Here is a 23,293-nt window from a genome sequence, read left to right on the forward strand (position 1 = left end):
GGTATGCAGGGAACTTCAGATGAGATACCCTTACCTACATTACTAAGATAAGATCCTGGCTCCAGCCCTTACAGTCATTCAGTACATTACCTGCACCTGAGCTCCCCCTGGGTCAGCACTACCTTCCCACCAGCTACTCCTGCAACATAAATCCCTATCAGTTTATCAGGCATAGCCCTGAAAAGCAGGTGGCACAGTTAACTTGCAGCTGATTTTGCAAGCCATAGTTTAAGTGGCTCCCTTTAAAAAAAAAAAAAAACCAAAACTATAAGAAATAACAGATTGAACATACCCTTCTATGTAAACCAAACATAAGTCTGCAGTTACAAGGTTTACCTAATGTTACTCTCTACATTGAACTCCAGTGTTATATTCATAACAGTAACATTTACAATTCATCCTTGACTGTGTCTATGCAGATGAACTTGTTTTTCATCACAGAACAGTCAAACATCACACGACTGTCCATCCAAGAAAAACAACAAAGAATGTTCATAAACAAGACATGAATGCTTTTAGAAAAGGAATGTGCTGTGTCCACAGAAATAGAATCCTGATAGCTAACAATACACAAGCAAGGAAAGTTCAAAGCTGAACTCATATCCCTGTTCATACCATTACTCCTGGGAAACAAATATTTCTTCCCTTTGTGCACATTTATACAATTATAGTGAATAAAGTTAACAGTTTAGATTCTTGGTGAACTATGAACAAGCCTTTATTGTCTAACATAACCATTATGTTCTTTAAAGAAACCCAAAAGGTAGCACCTATCTGTTAGAAAACACACATAGATTTGCAGGAAAAAAAAGCCTGTATGCAACAACAAAAACTGAATTACATCCAAGCTGAATATATCATAATTCATACCTACATACAGAAAGCCACCACCTTAAGCAAGAGTACGCATTCATTAATGTACTAGTTAGTTTTTGATACTCAGATGCTCCTCTTCCAGATTTCCATTTGAACTTATAGAAAGTAGACATTACACAAAAGAAGCAGTTTTAATGATTAAAAAGATATGAGCATATTCATAAGCTAACATAGCTGCAATTACTGTGAAAACACACGATTCAGAAGCCACTTGCAATACAGACTTGCACACAACAAACTAAAACTAATGCATCTGTAGCATTGTCATCAAACTAAAAAGAATTCCTCCTGAGAAGTTCATAAGGGTACTCTAAATTTTGTTACAACATTCTAGATGTACAACAACACATCTAGAACAAAACCTAGTTTACTTGAAATTATTTGAATATTGTGTAAACTCTATCACCAAATCCTAGCCTAAACTCTAACCAGAAAGATTAGAATATTGGCATTTTCTGCCCCCCCCAAAAAAAAAACCAAAACACAAACAAAAAAATAGCTGTAATAACAGAAACACATAATTGCAATTACAGAGTAAATAAGCAGAAAATACCTAAGAAATGACTTACCTGTGCTGAAGCTTTCAGTCAACATGGATGCTCACCAAAGTTGAGGCACACCACAAAAACTTCACAAAGCAGCAACCCCTAAAAAAAGATGTTACCTGAGTGGTGGTCAGCTCTTAAATGGGATCTAGGAGAGGTGCAGTCAAGCTCCACCCCATCTGGGAGCACAGCTGAATTAACTTCACCTGTGCGTCTGACTAATTGCTTGCCTCAGATGGTTAATCAGAGGTTCAGGCTGCAATCAACATTTTCCCTTACAAATATCAAAAGAAAAAAAAACGCATGATTCAAAAAGAAAACTTCACAGATTATTCCTGTTATTTCTAGTAAGTTAATCAAAGTATGGTAACCAAAACATTCCTAGACACTTATCAATAAAACCTATTGCTTAAAGAAACAATAAATGTAGTAAAGGTACATTAGCTTTAAAAAACAGCAACACATGAATTACTGAAAGTCAGTAGTCCAGTAAAGAATGTATTTTATATGCTAAGTTCACTTTCAGAAAACCAGCAAATGAGGTTAGACTCAAATACAACAATCATGGGTATAGAAATATAGGAAAGAAACCACTACACTCAAATCCATTTGTATGTAGGTGAGCACTGCTGTGTTGGTGCTGTCTTCCAACACTCAATTACTGCTTCAGGCCCTGACTCAGCATTTCTACTACAACAGGAAATGTCCATTTTGTGTGTAGCAGGTTACAAGACCCCCCCAACAAATCTGAAAATCTAGGATTTTCTCATAAATGTATCAGTTATGGCCAATTACTTAAGACTTCCAAACTATTCAAGCTAAGGCATCCATGTGCAGGTTATCAACTTCTGGATCCAAGGCAGTGATTAAAACTGGAGACCTACCACCTTTCTGTTGGTGTTTGTTTGTGGGCTTGTTGGAGTTCTCCTGTAGTAGATTTCAGTGACTGTTTGCAGGCAGACCTTTTAAGATAACTTTAAAACATATATCAGACAAAGACTTCATTATTCCTGACAAGCATATTGTCTGATCTTCTTTAAATTTCTATAGAAAGTATCATTTCTTTACTCTGTGAACACACATTTTAGCAAACATCTGAAAATACTGACAAAAGAAAGCTGAACAGTAAACAAGCTGAAAGCTCAGGCATGTGACTGAGTTATTGCACCTCAGCTGAATCACACTAACTGACCTTGCCTGCTCTTGCAAATGCAGAGGTCAGATGAAAGCTGTTTAAGCTAATCTTTACTGCCTGGGAGCTGCAATAAGCTTCACACCAATGGTTTGCTTTAGTAGCTAGGTAAAAGGTATTTTGTTATACCAGACTAAATGAATCATGATACCAAATATACTGGAGGTGTTTGAGGATATTCTCTAAAAGAAAGAGGAAGGGATAGCTTCTGCATCTGTATAATAATGAGATAAATAATTGCACAGTAATGACCAGCAAAGTCAGAAGCAATCAAGAGCATTGTCTGGAAAAAGAACAGAGATGGACCCTTATCTTCTGTAAGGGAAGCTGTTGATCATGGCCTGAGCCTCTGATTAACCATCTGAGGCAAGCAACATGTCAGCTGTGGGAACACAGGTGAAGGCAATTGAGCTGTGCTCCTGAAAGGGGTGGAGCTTGACTCCACCTCTCCTAGATCCCATTTAAGTGCTGACCACCACTAAGGTAGCATCTCTTTCTGGAGTCTGTTCCTTTGCAGAGTTCTTGTGGTGAGCCTTGACATCAATGAGCACCCATCTTGACTGAAGGCTTCAGAGTTGGTGAGTCTTCCTTAGATACTCTCTGGTCATCTACTTCTAGCTATATTTGTTTTATTCCAGCTGCTAACTTTCCATTTCAAAATCTGCAGGTAGGACAAAAATCTGCAGGTAGGACAACCTTGTTATTGTCCTGTTGTTATGGGCTCTTCTATGTTGGAAGTTAGAGAACTAAAACAAAAGAACTTTATAATATTTACAAAAGATAGATCGTGCTTGACACAAGCCTGAATGCTAGCTGGGAACATTTCACGATGCATAACAGAACACTGGGTGTCTTTATGCTAAAGAAACTGCTTAATATCTGTATGTTGGAATTACTTTCTAGCATGTGGTTATTTTCTACTATGCAAAAAAAAAAAAACTCAAATAAATCTGAACAGACACCAAATCCTGCAGCATTCAGAGTTCAGATTGACTGAAGTGAGATCTATGACTCCGAATTGCCTCAGTACAGGAAATGAAATAGCAGTTTATGCAGTAGTGTTTTCTCTGTGTATTAGCTTGGAGTAGCTTACAGTAAAAGCTTCTTTTTCTAAGCTGTAGTAAGAGGGCCTTTGTGAGATGGTGAGAATGAACTTGTAGGCAGATGTTTTGAACAGCTGTGTCTGCCTGAAAAGGCTGCACCTGCCTTCCATTGGATTTTCATGTACTACGGTAGGATTGTTTACCTTTAAATAAGCACAAAACGTATAGACCGGATAATCACCTACCAGTCAAGAATTCATGACTCTTTTAAAAGATGAACGCTAGGTGGAGCTAAGGCCTTGCAGCTCCACAAGCTAAATGAAGGGAGTTACAGCTGACTGACACACAGCTCCAACTAATTAAATTCTAGCAGCCAGATCAATGGCTCTTTTAAATGTTTTTTAAAGTGCTGAATAAAAGTAATGGGACGCTTCTAAAAGCATGAGCTGCCCACTTAAAATTTCTGGTATATAAACAGAAGACTGGGGGGGAAAATCTGATAGGTTAGTATTTTCTACGAAAACAATATGCAAAGCAATCAAAATGTAGTGTATTTCATCTGCCCTAGAACAAGATCACTGAAAAGATGATGGTGCTCTCAATAGAGGGGGAAAAATAGTAAGTTTGGTTTTAGAAACAAGTATCTCTACCTGTCCAATACGGCTTCAATCTCTTGTGAGAACTCTTAAGTTGATTATTTTAGGAAGTAGAATTGTTTGGACTGAATTTTAGCTAGATTTCTTGAAGATAATTAATGAACAGTGTATTTTCAAGATTAACAAAAAAACCAACAACAACAACAAAAAAACAAACAGCAAATATAACAGCAACCTGGACTACAGTGCAATGTTAATTTTATCTTGGTGAGACTAATTGGTTAAGAGCAACATCTGGGAGCTGACAGATATCTCCTCACTGATTTCAAAGATGGAAGTAATGAAAACAGTCCTTAGAGCAGTACCCAGCAGTGTTCTCTTCCGGGTTCCCTGCTTGTTCTTTTCATAGATCTTTTCTGAGGATGATGATTCTGCTGTCCCTGAATAAGCTTCATTGTTAGATATGAGAGGCTAAGATGTAACACAATGCTAGCTTTGTGACAGTAACATGTCTGTGCTACTGCAGAAAGAAACCACTCTTACTGAAGGAGGGACTTATGGAATGGCGATTAGCTGGAAGGACAGGACAGCTGAAGTAGAGCTTCTGCAAACTGCTACAGTGAGAGAGACATAGAATTAACCTAGATTTGGATTTTCTCTGATGGTACATTAAGTATGAGCAACCCATACATCATAGATAATGATGTAAAATGATAACTGAATTCTGCAGTGATGGCAGGATGCCATTTTGTACTTTGTGCTACTCAAACTCAGTTCTTTTACCCTTTGTTGCTACCTGAGTGGCAGTAATTGCACAGTCTCTGTTACAGGTGCTGTCCCTTCACAAAACTCAGGCTTGGCCATGCTCTGGGCATGTGCTAGCATGGTCTCAACAATTCCAGCTCAGGTGTGAACAAGAAAGGAAGTAACAAAGCTAAAAAGCCATAAAAGAGTAGGTGAGGTCCCAGGTGGTGCTTTCATCACATGGAAAGTCACCTGGGCACATCCCTAGCCAGTGAGTAAAGCTAGTTGGAGAGAAGAAAGCAGACTGGTTTTGGTAAAAATTTCTCAGCTTTGCCAAGAAGGATGCAAACTCTACTGACAGTGAAACAACACTGCAACAAGCAGTGCTATAGCAATAGTTTTTGTTATCCGTTTTGTGCTATCAAATGTGTGTGATTTGTGCATCAAATGCTATGAATTTGACCATACCTCTGTGTGTGTTTAATATGCTTATCTCAAAGCTGAGAGGTAGACAAAAATTTGAAAGCAAGGCAAGCCCAGCCTCTGGATTCTTGCAGATTTTAATTATTCTTTAGCATGTTCAGAGATGTTTCAAAAGCATTTCTGCCTTTTCTCTCTCTCCCACTTTTAGGCATGTTTGCTTTGACACTGAGATCCAATTCTTTACCGAGACCAAACTGATACTGTTTGCAGCCTTTCTTAGGGGTGCAGAGGGTAATGGGAAGAGGTGGTGAGCTTTTTCTGTGGAGATGCTGAGGACCCATCTGAACGCTTTGGTATGGGGACCTACTGTAGGGAGGCTGCTTTGGGACGGGGGTTGGACTAAGGCACCTCTTTGCACCCCTGCAGTTCTGTGATACTGTGCAAACGTTTCTGTATTTACAGATACACCAACTGCAGCCAAAAAGGAACTCTAAAACTGGGGATAATCACAGGAGTATTAATGAACTTAGGCTATCTAGCTGGAAGCGAGTGCTACTACAGAGGTAAGGCTGTAAATGGACGGTTGAAACGGAAATGCTCCGCAAAGAGCAAAAAGTGAGCGTTTTAACTCTCAATCTCGCTTTCTGCTAAATGTTTACCGTTGTTTGGTCGGCTCCCTGCAAAGCCTGTTTAGGCAGAGGTGCTGATCAGATGCCGGATCCGTGTCAGTGCTGCAAAGTGTGACCCGTCTGGGCGGAAACATGACGGCGAAAGTGTCACGTGCGGCGGGGGCCGTGCACGCTGCGCTCCTCGTGCTCGGGAGGTGAGAGCAGAGCGCGGCCGGGCGGGCGCTGCTTGTTGGACGGGCTGCGGTGCGGGCGCTGCCGGAGCGAGCCTGGCGGTGAGACGGCAGCTGGAGGCGAGTGAGCGGGGCGGGGGCTGCCGGCGCTTTCTGGGGCGGTTCGGCTGGTTTTTAGCAGGGGATGTTCCGCGAGCGCTGCCGCGGATGGGGCTGCAATGCTTTACCGCTTCTCCTTTGAAGCGTGTTTTTTTTAAATGGTGTTAAGAGTTAAAGGCTCCGTGCCGTTTGGGAAGGTTTTTAAATAGACGAGGCTCTGTGGTCCTGCGGTGTTTAGTCTCACAAGGGAGAGAAGTTTTGAAACTTGAGCTGCAGCGGCGGTTCAATAAATAACGTGTTGCGCTGACATTGAGCAGTCGGCTCGGAAATGCTGTCAGCGGTGACAGACGGGCGCAGCCACGGCCCCGAGCGAAGAGCTGCCTCCGGAGGGGAGGGGGGCTGCGGTGGAGGAGCAGCTGGGAGACGGGGCTGGAGGAGGATGGAGCGTGGGGTGATAAGTGATCCCCATCACAGGGTTCACCGCTCGTGTGCTTTCACGCTGATCAGATGAAAACGTCTACTTCTCTGCAGTTGTGAGGGTGATAAGCGACCGTATGCTTTTATATGCCGACGTGGAGCGGTGTGAGATGCTCTACTGACAGCCTGGTGGATCTGAGCGCCTGCGGGTGGGAGTGCAGTTGTGTGCTTTGGGTGATTTGCATGCACAACACACGGTGTTCCCGTAGTCCTAAAGGTCTCGCATGACTCCACATTTTCAATTGCAGGGGGTCGATAGGAGAGGGAACAGTGAGGGGTGTTTTACTGCCTGGCATTTTTGTTGTTCTTCTCTTTTTAAAGCAGGGAGTAGTAATATGTGAGCAGGTGTAAGGAGGGCTTCGTTTTGAAAGTCGTATGGAAATCTAGAGGGAGTAGATTGGGAAAGTGAAGGAGGCTGAATCTCGGCTTTCCAGATGTACTGATACGCTCTGCTTGTGTTCTTGACTTTGACTTGGAACTGCTCTGCAAACTTTGTTGCATTTTCCTAATGGTTAAATGCTTGGAGGAGAACCCATAATACCAGATGAAGGAAAGGTCAAATGAGGATAAACCTGAACAAGCATAGGTTGTTTTTAAATGATATGAATTTGCTGATATCCCAGTTGGCAGTGATTGTAAGGGCATCCTGTGCCTAAAGAAAGTGTAAGATCAGTAAGAGAGCTCAGAGGAACATTAAGTTGGTCTTCTGGACAAGTATCAATATGGGATAGAGAAAAATGATGTCAAGACCCCAGGAATGAGACTGTAGCTGAGCTCAAGACTTTGTAGCAAGATTTTGCCACAAGCAGCCAATGTTTGTATCTGTTGTTGACATATGTGATGTGTTTATAACTCTCAAACCGGTGATATTGTCCCTTCCCAAACCTTAAATGCTTTATTTGTCCGTGCCAGGTGATAATCTAGAGGCCTGACAAAATAGTAGTTTATCTGCCATACATCTAGGACTCTGCCCTATGGAAAATACCAAATTAAAAGGAGAGGGCAGGGACCAATTAATCTCCTGTTTGGCTGAAGCATGGTAGGAATTGGGCTGGGAGCATTGCTCCCTGGTTCTAAGTTAACTGGAAACTTTTATTTTCTGCCTCAGAAAGGATTTGAAGGAATAGTTGCAGAGGATCGTGTCATTCCAGCTACCTTATCCATGTTAGGATTATGCTGGAATCAAGAAAGAAGGAAAGGTTTAAGTAGAGCATCCTGGGTTTTTTAATCAATTCTCCTTGTCCTGTTTGTATGTTGATAGAAATCCAAATCAGGGTGAAAAGTGATCTCTGGCTTTTTTTCTACATTTTCCTCTGTTGCACTTCTATTACACTGAGAGTCTGCTGCTATAGATCATTGGTGCAGGCTGCAAGTCATTACAGCATGTTTCACTGTGGTGAAGTGTGTATGAGTGGAAGATGTGAAGAGAATGGGTGGAAGCGAGTAAGTGAAAATCTTAAGAATAAAGGAGGAAAGCAGAGGAGATGATGCTGTGAGTGCAAAAATAGAGAAAATGTAAAAACCTGAAGGAGGTGACCTACTCTATTGTTTTATGTTTACTTTTTTACTCCTGGCAGCTTTGCTTTAGCTCTCATTTGTCACTTGTTTCCAGTTTGCTATTTTTAACCCAGCCTTCTCTTGTTAACAAAACAGCAGAACCTTGAAGCCCACATCTGTAGATGCTGTTCTCACTCTTATTAGAGTATTCATAAACTTAGTTCACTTCACTAGAGCTAGGGTGGAAAAATGTTTTGAATTGTCTTTCATCTCAAACAAATGAGGGCCTTGACCTGGAAAGATTAGGAAAGCTATTGGCTCACATAGGTAATGCAGAACCTCTGTGTGGCCTTAGATGTCTGTGGTATGCTTCAGAGAATCTACTGCTTATCAAAGCAGAGAAATTATGCAGAAGGAAATGTGTTCTGTGATAATTACCACTCAGTATAGATACAAACATTCTAGTTCAGCACACTATCCCAAGCAAGGCATTTTCTAGAACTTAACTACTAGGGTAAGAACAGTAATGTAACAAAGCATAATCTATGGTAGTAGAGAAGACTCTTCAAAAATTACTTGTATGTTAATGAAGTTTCAGTGTGCAAATCTGCGGAGATGTTTATAATCTGCATTTGCGCCCTTATACTCAGAGTTCAGTAAACTCAACTTCTTATGATATGATCTTCAAATTCTCATATGCTCCCAGATGAAGTTTAGCCAGTGATGGCTGTCCTTGGAGGTACAGAGTACAGAGATGGGCAAGAAGTCACAGAATCTTTTTAGTTGGAAGGGACCCTTGAAGGCCTAGTCCAGCTCCCTGCAATGAACAGGGACATCCACAGTTAGATCAGAGCCCTGTCCAGCCTGACCTTTAGCATCTCCCAAGGACAGGGCTTTCACCACATCTGTGTGCAACCTGACTCAGTGCCTCACCTCCCTTATCTTTAAATGAAAACAAAACAAAAAAAAAAAAACACAAAAAACCAAAAAAAAACCCCTTCTCCTTTATATCTTAATCTCCCTTCTTTTAATTTGAAGCCATTTCTCCCTGTCCTGTCACAACAGATTCTGATAAAGTATCTGTCCCCTTCCTTCATAAAGTCCCTGTTTTGATATTGAAAGGCTGCTCTCGGGTCTCCCTGAAGCCTTCTCTTCTGCAGGTTGAGCAGCACCACCTCTCAACCTATCCTCACAAGGGAGGTTGTTCCATCCCTTGGATCATTTTTGTGGCCCTCCTCTGGACTCACCAGCTCTTAGGTGGTGAGATGTATCTGATAAACTGTGATGGCCTGAATTCTTTTCTGCCAGCCCACCGTACAGCAGTGTTTCCTAGCTCATTTGATTTTCAATGGGTGCACACTTGAAGCAACAATATAAGAGTACTTCCATAGCTAGATGTCTCTGCCTGTATTTTTTTAACACTATGTTTTTATTGCAAGTCTCCTGTGACCTTGTGACACTATAAGTACTTGGTTTTTATCACTGTATCTCATGGGACTTATTTGCTATAATCCCTAAGTGCTACTTCCCAGTAGAACTTTGCTTTTATTTGGCAATTCACTGCATAGAGAACAAAGAAGTTAAATTAAAAAGGTAATTCTTTTCTGAAGGAAAAGTTAATCTTAATAGTGCTGTTATCAGCATAGTTCAATTTGTGGATTTTGTTTATACTGCATGTCTGCCAAGTCACACTGTAGCATTTTAAAGGACTGTAAAAGTAAACAGGATTTTAAAATTCACTTTGATCACCTGTAAAGCAAGATTGTTTTGGGTATTATGTAGCTTACTAGTATTTCTGGAAGACCAGTGACTCAAAGATGCTGAGGAATCAGAGCTGTGTGTTTTCATACTGATTAAAGAAGAAAAATGCTCCCGTAGGTATCTTTATGTACATAAGACAGCCCTAACATGCAGTTTTCCTACTCAGCTTCCTGAATATACTTGTGTGTGTTTATGTGTGTGTGTGTATGTATATATATATATATATATACGTAAAACCCCCAATAATATGATATCTTTAGAATGCAACCTTCAGCATGCTTTTGCAAGGAGAGAAAAAGAATATTGTTTTTATATTTGACAAAGAATAAATTTATAAGACCCCATTTATCTCCCACTTTGAAGTTAGCGTTCTTGCTGAAATTGTGAGGCAATTTATTTAGAAAATAGTTCCTTACATGTACTGAACTGAGTGTAGTTTGTCGTTGTTGTAGTTGTAACATATTCTGAATGGAGCTCATCAGGGAAAAGCTTCAGTTTATAGGAGCCACTGTCAAAAGTGCCAAGTACTGACTGATTGAATTTAGAATTATTCTAACACTGGCTTTCTTTTGTTTTGCTTATTTTATTTAAGGGTTTGTTTGTTTTCTTCTTTCCTTCTGCCAATAAAGCAGAGTACATTTGGTACAGGACCAGTAACATACTACTGTACAGAGAGTTGGGAAGTGCACAGCTATTTAGTGGACAAATGAATATTTTCTTAAAGCTTTCTATACTTAAGTTTCAGAGTATCCAAGAGAGAATGAAGATGCTCTTCAAAATTAGTCTTGTGTGTTTTGCCCACTAAAATGGACAGTAAAAATCCGATTTTCTGCTGAACAATCCACAAGATAATGGAGAGCCATTAATATTTAAAATCTTATTTTGTTTTATATTGATATAAAATGTATGCCCCTCTGTTTAACTGAATCATCCAGCTGAAATCTGAAGTAAGAGGGGATCAGAGTTGAGGGCTGAATACTGCTGAAAATTTGGTGCTTCCTAGTTTAGAGAGGAGAAATAACATGAAACTGAATGGTGACATAGTATGTGGTGGACATCATGCTTGGAATGTTAAATAATGGATGTGACTGCTGGAAACATAAAATTACAGAAGTGTGAATTGTTAATTGTAAGAGTAATCTTTATGTATCACCGAAAGATATAGGTCTAAGTTGGTGATGGTTTCCTGAAGCAGATGTGAATGTGGAGAGAACAGATCAGCAGGTCTGGGTTTCCTTCAGCAAAGTCTAGAACTAGGCGTGTGTAGTGGAAATGATAAGTCAGGGACTGAAGCAGTGATGGAGCACCTGATGGGAAGGCAGGGCCAACCTGAAGGAGATCAACTGCATGCAGTGCACTTGAGTGACTGGAAGGGCTGGAGCCAGGATCCACCACTTCCCAAACCTCATTTAAGGGGTGGCAGTGGGAGTGAGGGCATCTCTTGCCAGAGATCCCTGCCTACCTGAGGCCTTCCATTGGTAAGCAGCTCTTTCCTTCTTTTCTGTTTGTATGGCTGCTGCACTTGGAGTCATTTTCATTTTCTGTAGCCAAAGACTTTGCCATCCTGTTTTTAGGGCAATACTTTCCATCTAGTTGTAGCATTACAGCTTGAGAAGTGAAATGTATTTGAGGGAATCAATGGTAAGAAATACTGTATGACAGAAGACAGATTCATGTAGTTGCTTATCAAATGCTGAATGTGAGTCTTGTTTTCTTCAGAGCAATGATGCACACTGTATGAATATTCAGTGAATGATTCACTTACTGGCTCTGTCTCCATGCTCTAAAATCAACTGACAAGAGATAAATCTAAGCTGCTTAATTCTAGTCTGGATTTCAAGCACTGATGGAATGGCAACTGATGTTTTACTTTATCTGCTTCTGAAAACAAATCTGGTTTCTCTCCAAATTCAGAGATAATTTACATGGGGATGCCTTCTTGTTTCTGTCTCTTATATTTAAACTAATAATTTCCCATCTGTACTGTTTACTACCCAAGGGATGTTTTCAGAAGTCATAGTTTAACAAGGGAAAATATTTGCTAATCTGTCCCTTTAATATAGTCAGTGGTGTTTTTATTCTACTAAATGCCATGCGGTTAATAGCATCTGCTTATAATGCATAATCAGAACATCTTAATCTAATAACACTGCAGTAAGACTTATTAATGTATTTCTGTGATGATAAATTAAGGTATGTAATGCGTTCAGCTTTCATGTTGAAATACTCTGTTTCACTACACAGGAGGAAAAAAAAATTCTCTATTAAAGACAGTGGATAGGTAAGTCCTGTTCCTAAATAGATGATTAAAAACAACACTAAACTGAATAAGCCATCCTGGGGAGCAGAATTTCTGCATTTCATGGGGATGGTATTTACTGTGCTTAATATTAAACAGAGGATGTATTAAAGCATTATTGCATGAGACTTCTCCATCCTTTAATCAAAATGTACTATTCCTCTGCAGTTCATAGCTGAACTTCTGTTAAGTTATCTGTGTACTCTACTTGCAGTGCCCTAGTGTTGTTGCAGTCAGTGTTAACATTGATACTTTTTCAGACAAGGTCTTGGAAGTTGAATTAGGTAATTCTCAGAGGCTCCTTCCAACCTCAATAGAATTCAGTCATTCTGGAGTAACACTTCCATACGCTTCATAGGACTCTTCTTATGAGGTACAAAGTAACACAATCTCTTAAATAGAATTGTGTTGATTCTGTTCCTTTTCTTCATGCATTTAAACTTTTTCCAAGATTTTATGGTAAGGTACAAAATTGTACTTTGGCTTATTTACATGCTTTGCAGTAATGGTGCAAATGAAGGATCATACAAGCGTGAGTCATCTACCAGTGTTCATACCATCAATCCCTAAACAGTTTCACTGGAAGTTTTATGGTCATGTAGTACATCAGCAGAAAAAAAATGGCATAACAAGTAATTGGGTCCTGGCATGTGTTAATTACTTTAGAAACAGCAAGACTGAAGGAAATGTGGAAAAAGCTCTAGCCCAGGTACTCAGACATAGGACTGTGTTACCCTTGTTAATTCTGCATTCAATGCTGTAAATACACACAAACATGTATCTGAAGTAGTAATTCTACCTGAAGGTGGAAGCAACACTTTAAGTTCTGATCTGGCGAACCTCAGGTATACTAAAAGAGAATCACATTGTGTAGAACTTGTCCTTACTCAAAGAAATTGATGTTGTCATATTGCTGTTTTTGTAAGGAAAAGATCTGTTCTGGCCTGCTTTACAGAAAATCATGTAATATGTTGTGAAAGAATTTTTAATGTACTGCACTAAATTTACCAGTACTCTATCCAGTGCATGCTGCATTTCATAAGAGCTGTAGAAGAGGCTAAGGACTAGGAAACTGTCACAGTTTTGCTTTGACTGCATTCTCCATCTACTCCATCTAGTTAGGAAATTTGTTAGCACATTTGGTTTGTAGACCGTGAATGGTGCCTTAGCTGGTTCTCACTTCACTAACTGCTTAGGATGTGGAAATGGGGAGAGGTGCAATTGTTCAGAACAAGTGGTTTTGTAGAGGAGGGAAATTCATATACTAATGTAACAATTAGAGCAATATGGGAAAAGGTGTTTCACCGGAGGTGTAATGACAGAAGGATTGGCACAATAGAAAGATGCTAGAAGGGAAGAAGGCTGCTTAACAATATCAGAAGATTCTAGGGGAATGCTTCACTAGGGAGGAATCTCCAGTAAGAGCTCCTTCCCCAGAATAACCAGTTGTTTCTTGCTAAATGAGCTAGTGGCTGCTCATGTGCTTTGAAATCCAGACTAGGACGCTCAGAAACAGAGCTTCCAAATTAGTAGTGACTGATAAAACTGATATGCTAGGTGGGCTGGTGGTAAATTTCATTTTGTAGTGAGTGATCTGCCTTTCTTGAATAATTAAGTAAAAAGAACTGTTCCTGTCATGGACCAAAACTGTACCTTATCAATAACAACCAGTGGAAAATAAACAGTTTCCTCATTGCAGGTCACTGGTTCAGTGCTTTTTGATGTGAGCACATGGATTCTTTTATTTTTCCCAAGAGTAGAACTGTCTTTTACGTTTCCACTTGGAGTTTTTAAAGACTGCTGAAATACCATGGGCTATATCATATAATAGCAAATGAAGTTTTACTCAATATTAGCATAAAATTGACATGATTACCAGCATGGTAGTAGGCTTTTATCTGGTTGCTGAATGATGGAATGAGTGTGAAATAAGGCACTGAACTCTAATTGTGATCCTTCTAGTTAAGAAGAGAAAAATAAATATCACTCAATAGATGGATGTTTTGAATAATTGTTTTGTTTTTAATTATTTTTTAATTTGATATTTATGCACTGTCACTTGACTATGGGTGCAAGAAGTGTCTGGGGAATTTTTCATGAAGGGAAACCAGCTGGTAGGGATTAGAGGACTTTGCAAGCTCAGACCTAAAGTCTTTTAACAGTGTGCTTATTGTAGTGAACATGTCTCTGTAAAGGCATTATCAAACAGTTAAGTACACAATTCAGTTGTTACCTCAAATTCCATAGGTTTTTTCAGAGTTGGACTAAATGTGAAACATGCAATGCTCTGAAGTAAGATAGGATATGTAAAAGCCTGGCACTAAGCATATCCTCAGATGTCAGATGTCATTGCTATTTGGGGCATTCCTGGTCCTGCTACAGTGACATTCAGGCCCTGTGAAGCAAGAAAGTAGTTCTGTTTCATTTGTCTTCTATGTCAGTTCAAAGATTTATTTATTTTATTAAGTGACTGAAGAAACTGGGGCTTCTTAGTCTGGTGAAGAGGAGGCTGAGAGGAGACCTTATTGCTCTCTTCCAGTACCTGGAAGGTGCTTGCAGCAAGAGTGGGGCTGGTCTCTTCTCATTGGTGTCAGGAAACAGGATGAGGGGAAATGGCTTCCAGTTGCGCCAGGGTAAGTTTAGGTTGGATATCAGGAAGAACTTCTTTACAGAAAGGGTTGTTAAACACTGGAATAGGCTCCCCAGGGAGGTGGCTGAGTCACCATCTCTGGATGTGGTTAAAAACCGTATGGATGTGGTGCTCAGGGACAGGATTTAGAGGAGGGCTGTTAGGGTAACATGGTTAGGTTGTGGTTGGACTTGATGATCTTTACGGTTTTTTGATTCTTTTCTGGAGATAGTAACTTTCTAACAAATTAGTTACAGGTGCTCTTCTACTCTAGCATTCACTGTAACTGCAGTTTTTCAGTTTATTTCAATGTTAGAGTTTTTTTTTTGTTAGGTTGGAAATAACACATACTAGAACAATTTCTAGGCTACAGTTTTTATTTAGGCAAATACTTTTAGGTAGCTATTCATATGTAAGTAATTAAGGTGTTTATTTGTGAAAGGAATCTGGTAAAATTCCTTGAAATGCTCTGCAGATGCAGTGTGATGTACTATGTCATTGGTAGGAACTTCAAAATGCCTGGCATGGCCACTTATAAAATGTGCTATATGTAAAAGCAGACTTCCAGGCTCTCTTTTGTTTCATGTTGTATCGGATGTATCTAATTTACGGAAGCGGAGCGCTGGTCACTTCAGAACTCATTTGTTAGCTATATAAAGATCATGCTGAATAGTCAAAACTGGATATTTGGTTACATGAAGGGTGCTTTTTCCAGCTATAGCAATAGAGAGGAAACAGTAACAACCTAAACAGATAGAAGTGTTATAGAAAAGCTGAGCCCTTGAATGTTTTTAGTGTTGTGACACTGTTAAGATCCTTTCCTAGCTAAATAGATTATCTGGGGAGAAAATACAGCTTCTCCATAGAACAGCTCATTGAAGAGACCTATATATCCAGTCACATGTATGTTATGGGCTGCTCCTTGTATCCTCTAAAGTCATTTTCTATTTTCAGGGGGTGCTTAATCTCGGTATTTGTGTTCCTTCTAAGGTCTGCTGAGTAAACAGGAATAAAGGATAACACATTTTCCTTGCCACCTGTAATCATGTTTCTTCAACTGGGAGTTATTACAAGTTTTTGTAGACTATGTGGATTTTAAAAATACTGGATGTTGCTTTTGGATGTCAAGCTATTGATTTGCATCATTATTTCCTTAACTAATTATTTCACTCATAATTAGAAAGCTTTATGTTAATCCATTAAGTATGATAAGTCAGTGTGACAGAATATACTATTCTCTAATGTAGACATCAGCTGTGGCACGGTACCTGATTAACTTACTTACTCATTGGCCGTTTCTGCAAGGACATATTGAATAGCAAAGAGTCAAATAAATTGGGATTTTAACACACTGTGGATAGATTTTACTTCTTGGTTACACATTTTCTTTAGTTAGAGGTAGTAAAACATGACAGCTCTTGCCTTTTTATTAATCTCCAGGAAATAATCAAATTAAAATGGTCATAGGCATGAAGCTGATGCAGCTGTGAAACTTATATTTTCAGTGATGTGGTGAATAATGTTGGCATATGGTCCTTTTCATACTGACCCATTTGTTATTCTTAGTGTGAATGTTTTTAATCCAAGCAGAATCACTTACATTGTTTGCTGTTTCTAGCAGCAGTATGACTTTTTCCTTTGTTTCCCACAGTCATTTTCCCTAAAATAACTACTGAACCTGAAATGTATGTGATATTGGAAGTACTTGATACTGGTCAGCTCCTGCCTGTGTTAATACAGTATGTTTGTGCTCAGAGATGCAGGGTGGGCCATGTTAAACCACCTGAAGTACTGCAGAAATTGTTTCAGTGTGGGGAAGCATTTAATTTCACCAAATCAAAAAAAGCTGTCTCTTCTTTAAATTTATGTCTAAAACTGAGTTCAGACCTCAGAAGTTTTTGTTATCACGTTGATAAAGTTGAGGGGAATTCAGAATAGAGCTTTATAACCCAGGTACCCTGGAGGTAAATCACTTGATAATGAGAAATATTCAGAAGTAGTTGTGTTGCATCTATGTTAGACTGTTTCTCTGTGGGGTTGAACCTGAGCTTTTTTTAACAGGAAAATGTTGTGGTTTAAATTCTTTATATTGATGGCAGGGAGTCAGTTTTCTAGTGCTAATCTTCCTATTTGTTCTGTTTTTCTGCAACATGAAGGAATCTTGCATGTCTCAGTATCCACTGGTGTCCTTTAGCAACCCTCTTCTACTCTGTCAGTTTATTTTAAGCAATACTTAGCACTTTCCATCCTTTTAATCCTCCAAGGTGGAGTTGTTTCTCTAAAAAGATTGGTTGCTTTCATGTTGCGTGGAAGCATTCACAGTCACATGTATCATGTGTTGTGTATTTCTGTTGTGTCATTTCTCTTAAGGTCAGAAACCTGAATGCTACATGTAGTCTTGTTCATCTCATTAAGTGAGTTGAAAGATATGGATTGGTTTGATTCTGAGGAGAGATATCTTCAGTTAAGAGGGTATGTTGTAGGAGAGAAAATGGAATAGGACTAGGAAGGTACTAAAAATAGTGGTATGTAAAGTGGGCAGCTATAACCACTCTTTTGGTAATATAGGGAGCATTTATTAAAAAAAAAAAAAAGCATTTTAAAAGTGAGTCAAAAAAGAATCAGATAAATCCAGAGGAGATAAGCTCCTCAACATCTGTGAGACATGATGATTGCTATGCAGTTTGTGGTTAAGAAAGCCATTTATAAGCCACAAGACATGTTACTTTTTTTCCCCGTTCGCAAGATTTTAATAGTTTTGTTTTTTTTTCCAGCCTTATAGCTTGTCTGAGATTATAGAATTTCTATTGAGGAAATCTTTGAATGCTTTTGTTAATCATCTTCATCTTCTCACTATATATCTTACATAGAGTCATAGAACAACCTGGGTTGAAAGGGACCACAAAGATCATCTGGTTTCAACCCCCTGCTGTGTGCAGGGTTGCCAACAGCCAGACCAGGCTGCCCAGAGCCACATCCATCCTGGCCTTGAATGCCTCCAGGGATGGGGCATCCACAGCCTCCTTGGAGTTCAGTAGTTTGCACAAGGCTTGACTGAAATATTGACCCTCATGAAAGGAAACTGGGACATGCAGTGTTCTGAAGTTTTTCATTTTAACAAGCTAGAAATTTGAATTAGATGATAGCTGAATAAAAACAGGGTTTTATTATCATTTAAAACAAGAAGTAATTCATGTTGAATGCAACTTCTATTTTAAGATTTGCTAAGTCAGACACTGCAGAGTTTCCCTTGATACTGTATGCAAAAGAGATAAAGCTTCAAGTGTCCGATAAGAATTTAAAATGAAATTTTCAAATGTTTAAGATTTGAGATATTTTCTAAAACAAACTGGCAGGGCTTTCTGCAGTGGATAAAACTGCTGTAGGGAGGCACTGAAGAAACTTTTCTCATGCCATTCTGTCAGTGTCAGCTTTTATATGTAAGGATGAGACCTTGCACAAACATGAGCTGGGAAATGCAGTTCCAGTACCAGTAACAACTGTAATATAACACCCACATCTTGTGGAGGAGGAGCTATGAACTAACCTGTGTTCTTTAGCTATCATAAAGAATCAGGCAAAACAGTTATAAGATATTTAAGGGTGCTTTTGTTTTACTTTACTTTTTTTTTTTCACTACATACAGTGCTTAAATTCAGACTCAATTAGCTGACTTCATTAAGTTTATTTTTGAAAACAGATGTTTGCTCTTTTGACTTGGCTACATTGTAATGAAGTACATTTAACTGTGTTCAGTTCTCTTTACTTTTAGAGTATTTTGTTTAATACATTTAGAAATGATGCAGTTCTTACTCCTTAACTTCTCTCAGTGGTATACAGTGTGGTAGTTTTATAGTGCCTGCCTATCTAAGTTAGCTTAACTATTAGGTAACGAGCTTAGCTCATTTCTCTCACAGAGGTATTGTACTAGCAGTCTCAAGCTAAGGATATCCTTTCAGAGGGGGAGTCTCAGCAGAGTGTTGACTTTCCCAGTGCTTTTCTTCTATGGAACAGTCATGAAATGATTCTTCTTCAAGTCTCTGTGCAACTTGGGCAAATCTACACTTGTCTAGAGCTTTCCCCTCTACACCCCCTCCCATCTCTGCCCCCATCCCCTTGGTGCATCCTTTGCACTTCCTAGCTATTAAAGATATTTATTTCTGTTTTAGTTGTTCTATTAAAAAGGAAAAGCTTTTGTCTTGTTTTTATTCATGACCTAAAAAGTAATGAATGAAGGCTTCTGTTTACCCTTCTGTCTTTTCCAATAAGCACATGAAGAGGAAATAGAGCAGGTAGTGCTTATATTAACAAATTCAATTTAATTTTAACCTGTAATCAGATGAATATGATTTGGGGTGTATAGTCTCAGAGGATGCTGCATAAGTAGTGTTTCACTAGGTTGCCATTCTAAGGATTGTCGGAAATTCTTTTCCCAGCAGCTGTGGATAGTTATTTAGAAGTAAGGATTAACTTAATTAGAGGTATGCTGGGTTTTAAAAGGCCAGCACCCAAATATGTATTTATGACTTTGCTATTTGATGGCTTCATGACAGCACCAGAGTCAAGTTGGAGAGATGAATCAGCAACTGTAGGTCTGTGGGGTGACCATGTACAGTACTGTGTGTGGCTGGGGGAGAAGCAGGGTGGGAATTAGTGGGGGTGGAAATTGTGCACATATGCTCATTCCAGCCTAGGAGTTGTCTTGCAGCTGAAGAATGTGTGGAGGACTTCTGAGCCTTAGCCAAGACACTTATCTTTCATTATGCTATCATGTACAAAGCAAAGTGATATTTTCAGCGTGAATCTTTGACACAGTTTGCAAACATGTGGTTATTTATCCTAGGGAAAAATAAAAGAGAAGGAAAAAAAATAGGGGGGGAAATCTGCTGTATTTAATTCTTAATTGTTTTTTTCTATATGCAAGAGGAATTTGAAGACTGCCCAGAGCACTGATACCAAGTTATACCAAAAAGATCTGGAGTTCTTGTTGGGAGCCCCACCCTCTCCTTGACTGATAACATTAGTAGTCTTGTTATTTGGAGTACACATTGAAAAAGATTGTACATAAGAGTTGCCTAAATCTTACTCTAATCTCTGAATAGTCATGAAAGATTCAGTTAACTTAGGCTTTTCATAATTGTGAATGCATCTGTTAAGTGTTATGTTCTCTTTGGACACAGTGAACTATAGGCTTACATACAGGAAACTAGGTTCAGGGATTTGCAAATTGTACAGGTTCTAAGCAAGTTAGCTTTATGAGACATGTTTATTTGAAATGCTAATCTCACATTGGGATTTACAGGGTAAAGCTAGCTGAGCAAAATGAGTTTAGGGCATGCAGACCAGTTTGCTCTGCACTTCCTGGAAGATCTTATTACTTAGGTAATTACGACAAACAGGACTGCAGTTTCTTTATCTGTGGGCTGAGCTTTAAAATATTGTAAGTGTGTGGCTTAGAAGAGTTGATAATTTAGACCTACATCTGCCTAACAGTAACACTTTGGCTATTAATAGCAGTTTTTTGGTGATCAGAGGAGAAAGTTAATTCTTCTTTGGGACGTGAAAAGGTGAGTAGACTGGTTCTTGTATTTTACTGTTATGTAAGTTAATATAATCTGGTGAAGTTTAGAACTGTTAAAGCTTTTAATGTAGTGATACAGAAGTTCTTTCAGCTTTGCTGAACTGAGTAAAAACTATTTTTTCAAAATATATGTATTTGTGTATGTAGATAGGTTGTGGTGTTTTGCATGTGTTGATGTCATTCAGGAAGGAAAGCTGTAGAAAGAATTGCAGTTCAAATACCAGCAAATAGACAGATCCCATTTAGGTTCTCAGCATGCTTTGAGATTGGTACAAGTATCTTGTTTAACACTATTTAACAATAACAGAAAGAGAATCCAAAGTTTCTGGGACTTCTATAGAACTAGATCAGAAATTGTAACTGAAGGTGCATGAGATTTAATAAGCAGCTTCATAATAATGCTTGGAACAGTCAAACTGAAGGAGGGAGTGTCTGGGAAAATAAGATTTGCCTGAAGCACGAGCAACAGGTCTGTCTAGAAAAAGATGTCAAGCAAGTAATATTACATTATCGCTCTGCAGCAAGGCGCGTTGCTTAATTTAATGAAGGGTTGTTTGATCAGCAGATTTTACTCTAGCTTGATGCAGTTAAGCAGCAAATACACTGCAGATACAGGTGAGAAAACAGGAGGGGGGTGGAGGCTGGGAGGAGATAGGAGAAAGGTTTTGTGGTATTTTTTTTTTTTTCCAACAAAACTTTCTGGTTTACTTCAAGATCTTAATTGCAAGCTTTTCCATAAGTGAAATTTCAAGTACGTAATGTTTCAGTGTTTTCTGTAAGTTTCTCACACTTCATGGTTGAAAAGATGCTTTGTAATGTTTTTAAGAAATAGCAGTTTGATAATAATAAATTTGCAGTTCTCTAGCTACTTTAAAGCACACAGCTTGACTTAGAGAACGAGGAAGAGCATATAGTGCATCCTAGTGATAGAAACTCTTTACTGCTTTTAGTATTTTTCACTTTTCTTTCTTCATATTTGAGCCAGTCTGCTGTCCTGATTTACCAGCACAGCTGGTGGCCCATAGATATCTGGGGGAGTGGTTCTTCTCTTCCACATCCACCCAAGCAGCAAGATAGCCTAGGCACTTCTTTGGCAGCTGCTTACCATAGGTGGATTTCTTCTCACTGAGGTGACTGTGACCCATGTTATTGCGGCTTTGAAGTACGAGGAAAAATTGCAAGGAAGGTGACATACTGCAGTTAAGAACTGGTTATCTCTAGTATTTTTGATCTGCTAAGCTACTAGCAGATAAATATGATAACAGAAGATGTAAATCTACAAAAATCAAGGAAAAGCAACAGAATCAGAGGAAGCGTTTGAAATGTTCACATGTAAGCGTTCCAGTGTTTTAACTTGATATCAGCTGGCATCATGACTTTCAGGATTATTCTGAAGATAATTTCCATTAATTTCAGTAACATTAAATGAGGTGTTTGGGTCAGTTCTCATAGATATTTGCCTTGGGTGAAACTAAAAATTGTTTTTTCCTTTTTTTTTAAAAAAAATAAAAATGGCATTCACATGCTGCTCTTTGAATGTGTTTGAACTGAAGTTAGATAATGGCTTAACCATTATGACAAGCTAAATGGCAGAGCTCAAATTAGAGTCTAGTAATTTCAGACGTTAATTCCTGCAGTTGTCCCTTTAGATAATGGTTGTGTATGTTGACCAGAGTGGATGTAGCACACATAGCTCACTGATAACTTAGAGGTTACTAATAAATTACTTTTCTTTGTATTTTTGTTTCTTTCCACCAGTACTTTATCTGAGGGTTTGTAATTTATAAACAAAGAAAGCAGTTTTAATTGCTACTAATTATTTTTCCATTACATTGGTTTTCTTGCACTGAAAATTGATAATAATATGGAGTCAGTCTTAACTGTACTCTTAGGGGTTTTCTTTTCTGGTGGTCCGTCAGAAATGACAGTAAAATAATTATTTTTATTTTAAATCTGGCTTTATCCCTCTGATTCTGGTATTTGGGAAGAATCTAACTGAGAGTAAATGTAGGTGCTTTGGTGATTGGTAGCATCATTGGCCATGGTGGTCAGTGCCAAAAATTGTCACTGAATGAACACCAGAGATAGTTGTATACATTTTTAGAAGACAGTTGACACTCTAATTATTAGCATAAGTAATAGTATGATAAATGCACATTTCAGAACTGCTGATCTTGGGGTGCTATAATGTAAAGGTCAGAAGTGAAAAATGTTAAATATAATTATTGTTGGGGTTGAGCCAGCAACAGAATTGTATGCATTCACTCTTTACTCCTATAGCAGCAGTCAAATCACAGCTCAAACAATTTGCTTCTAGGTAAATATATATATATATATTTCCAGAAACAGTAAAAGCCACATTCATCTGCTCATATATTAAAACCCTCTTCTTGTGCTAAAGCTTGGAAATACACAGAGCTTTGAATCAAGAAGATTTTTTTTTTAGAATGACGAGCAGGCAAATATCAGATTTCCAGTGTCTGAGTTTGGCTGTGTTCCCATCTGTATTTCTTTGTCTTAGTAAAGAACCTTAAGAAACAGTTGCATCAGTGATGAATGAGAACCTCAGAAATCCATGTCTCCTATCAGGAATGGGAATAATTTGCTAATTTTTGTATTACAAAGCTGAATTTTTGATAGTGTGGAGTTTTGTTTGCATGGCTTAATGTATTTAACTGTTTTATTATGGATTTTCTGTCTGGTTGGCTGTGGTATAACGCATGTGATTTCTT

The 23,293-nt window shown here is 38.8% G+C and overlaps 1 protein-coding gene across 23 annotated transcripts in view; it reads left to right on the plus strand.

The window, feature by feature from the left end:
* The first annotated feature begins 5,880 nt into the window (after positions 1–5,880).
* Positions 5,881–23,293, plus strand: part of PPFIBP2 (PPFIB scaffold protein 2) — an 87,786-nt gene continuing 70,373 nt past the window's right edge. For 10 of the 23 annotated variants that reach the window (XM_085550054.1, XM_085550056.1, XM_085550057.1 and 7 more), the window contains exon 1: positions 6,207–6,338. The gene's annotated coding sequence lies outside the window, so the exon portion shown is untranslated. Of the gene's footprint in view, positions 5,983–6,104; positions 6,339–20,347; positions 20,548–23,293 lie in introns of those variants that run through there. The other 13 variants (XM_015863948.3, XM_085550050.1, XM_085550046.1 and 10 more) reach the window with 3 other exon arrangements.

This window comes from Coturnix japonica, chromosome 5 (assembly GCF_054131305.1).
Source record: "Coturnix japonica strain WE chromosome 5, WE-NBRP24, whole genome shotgun sequence".
Classification (NCBI taxonomy): Eukaryota; Metazoa; Chordata; class Aves; order Galliformes; family Phasianidae; genus Coturnix; species Coturnix japonica.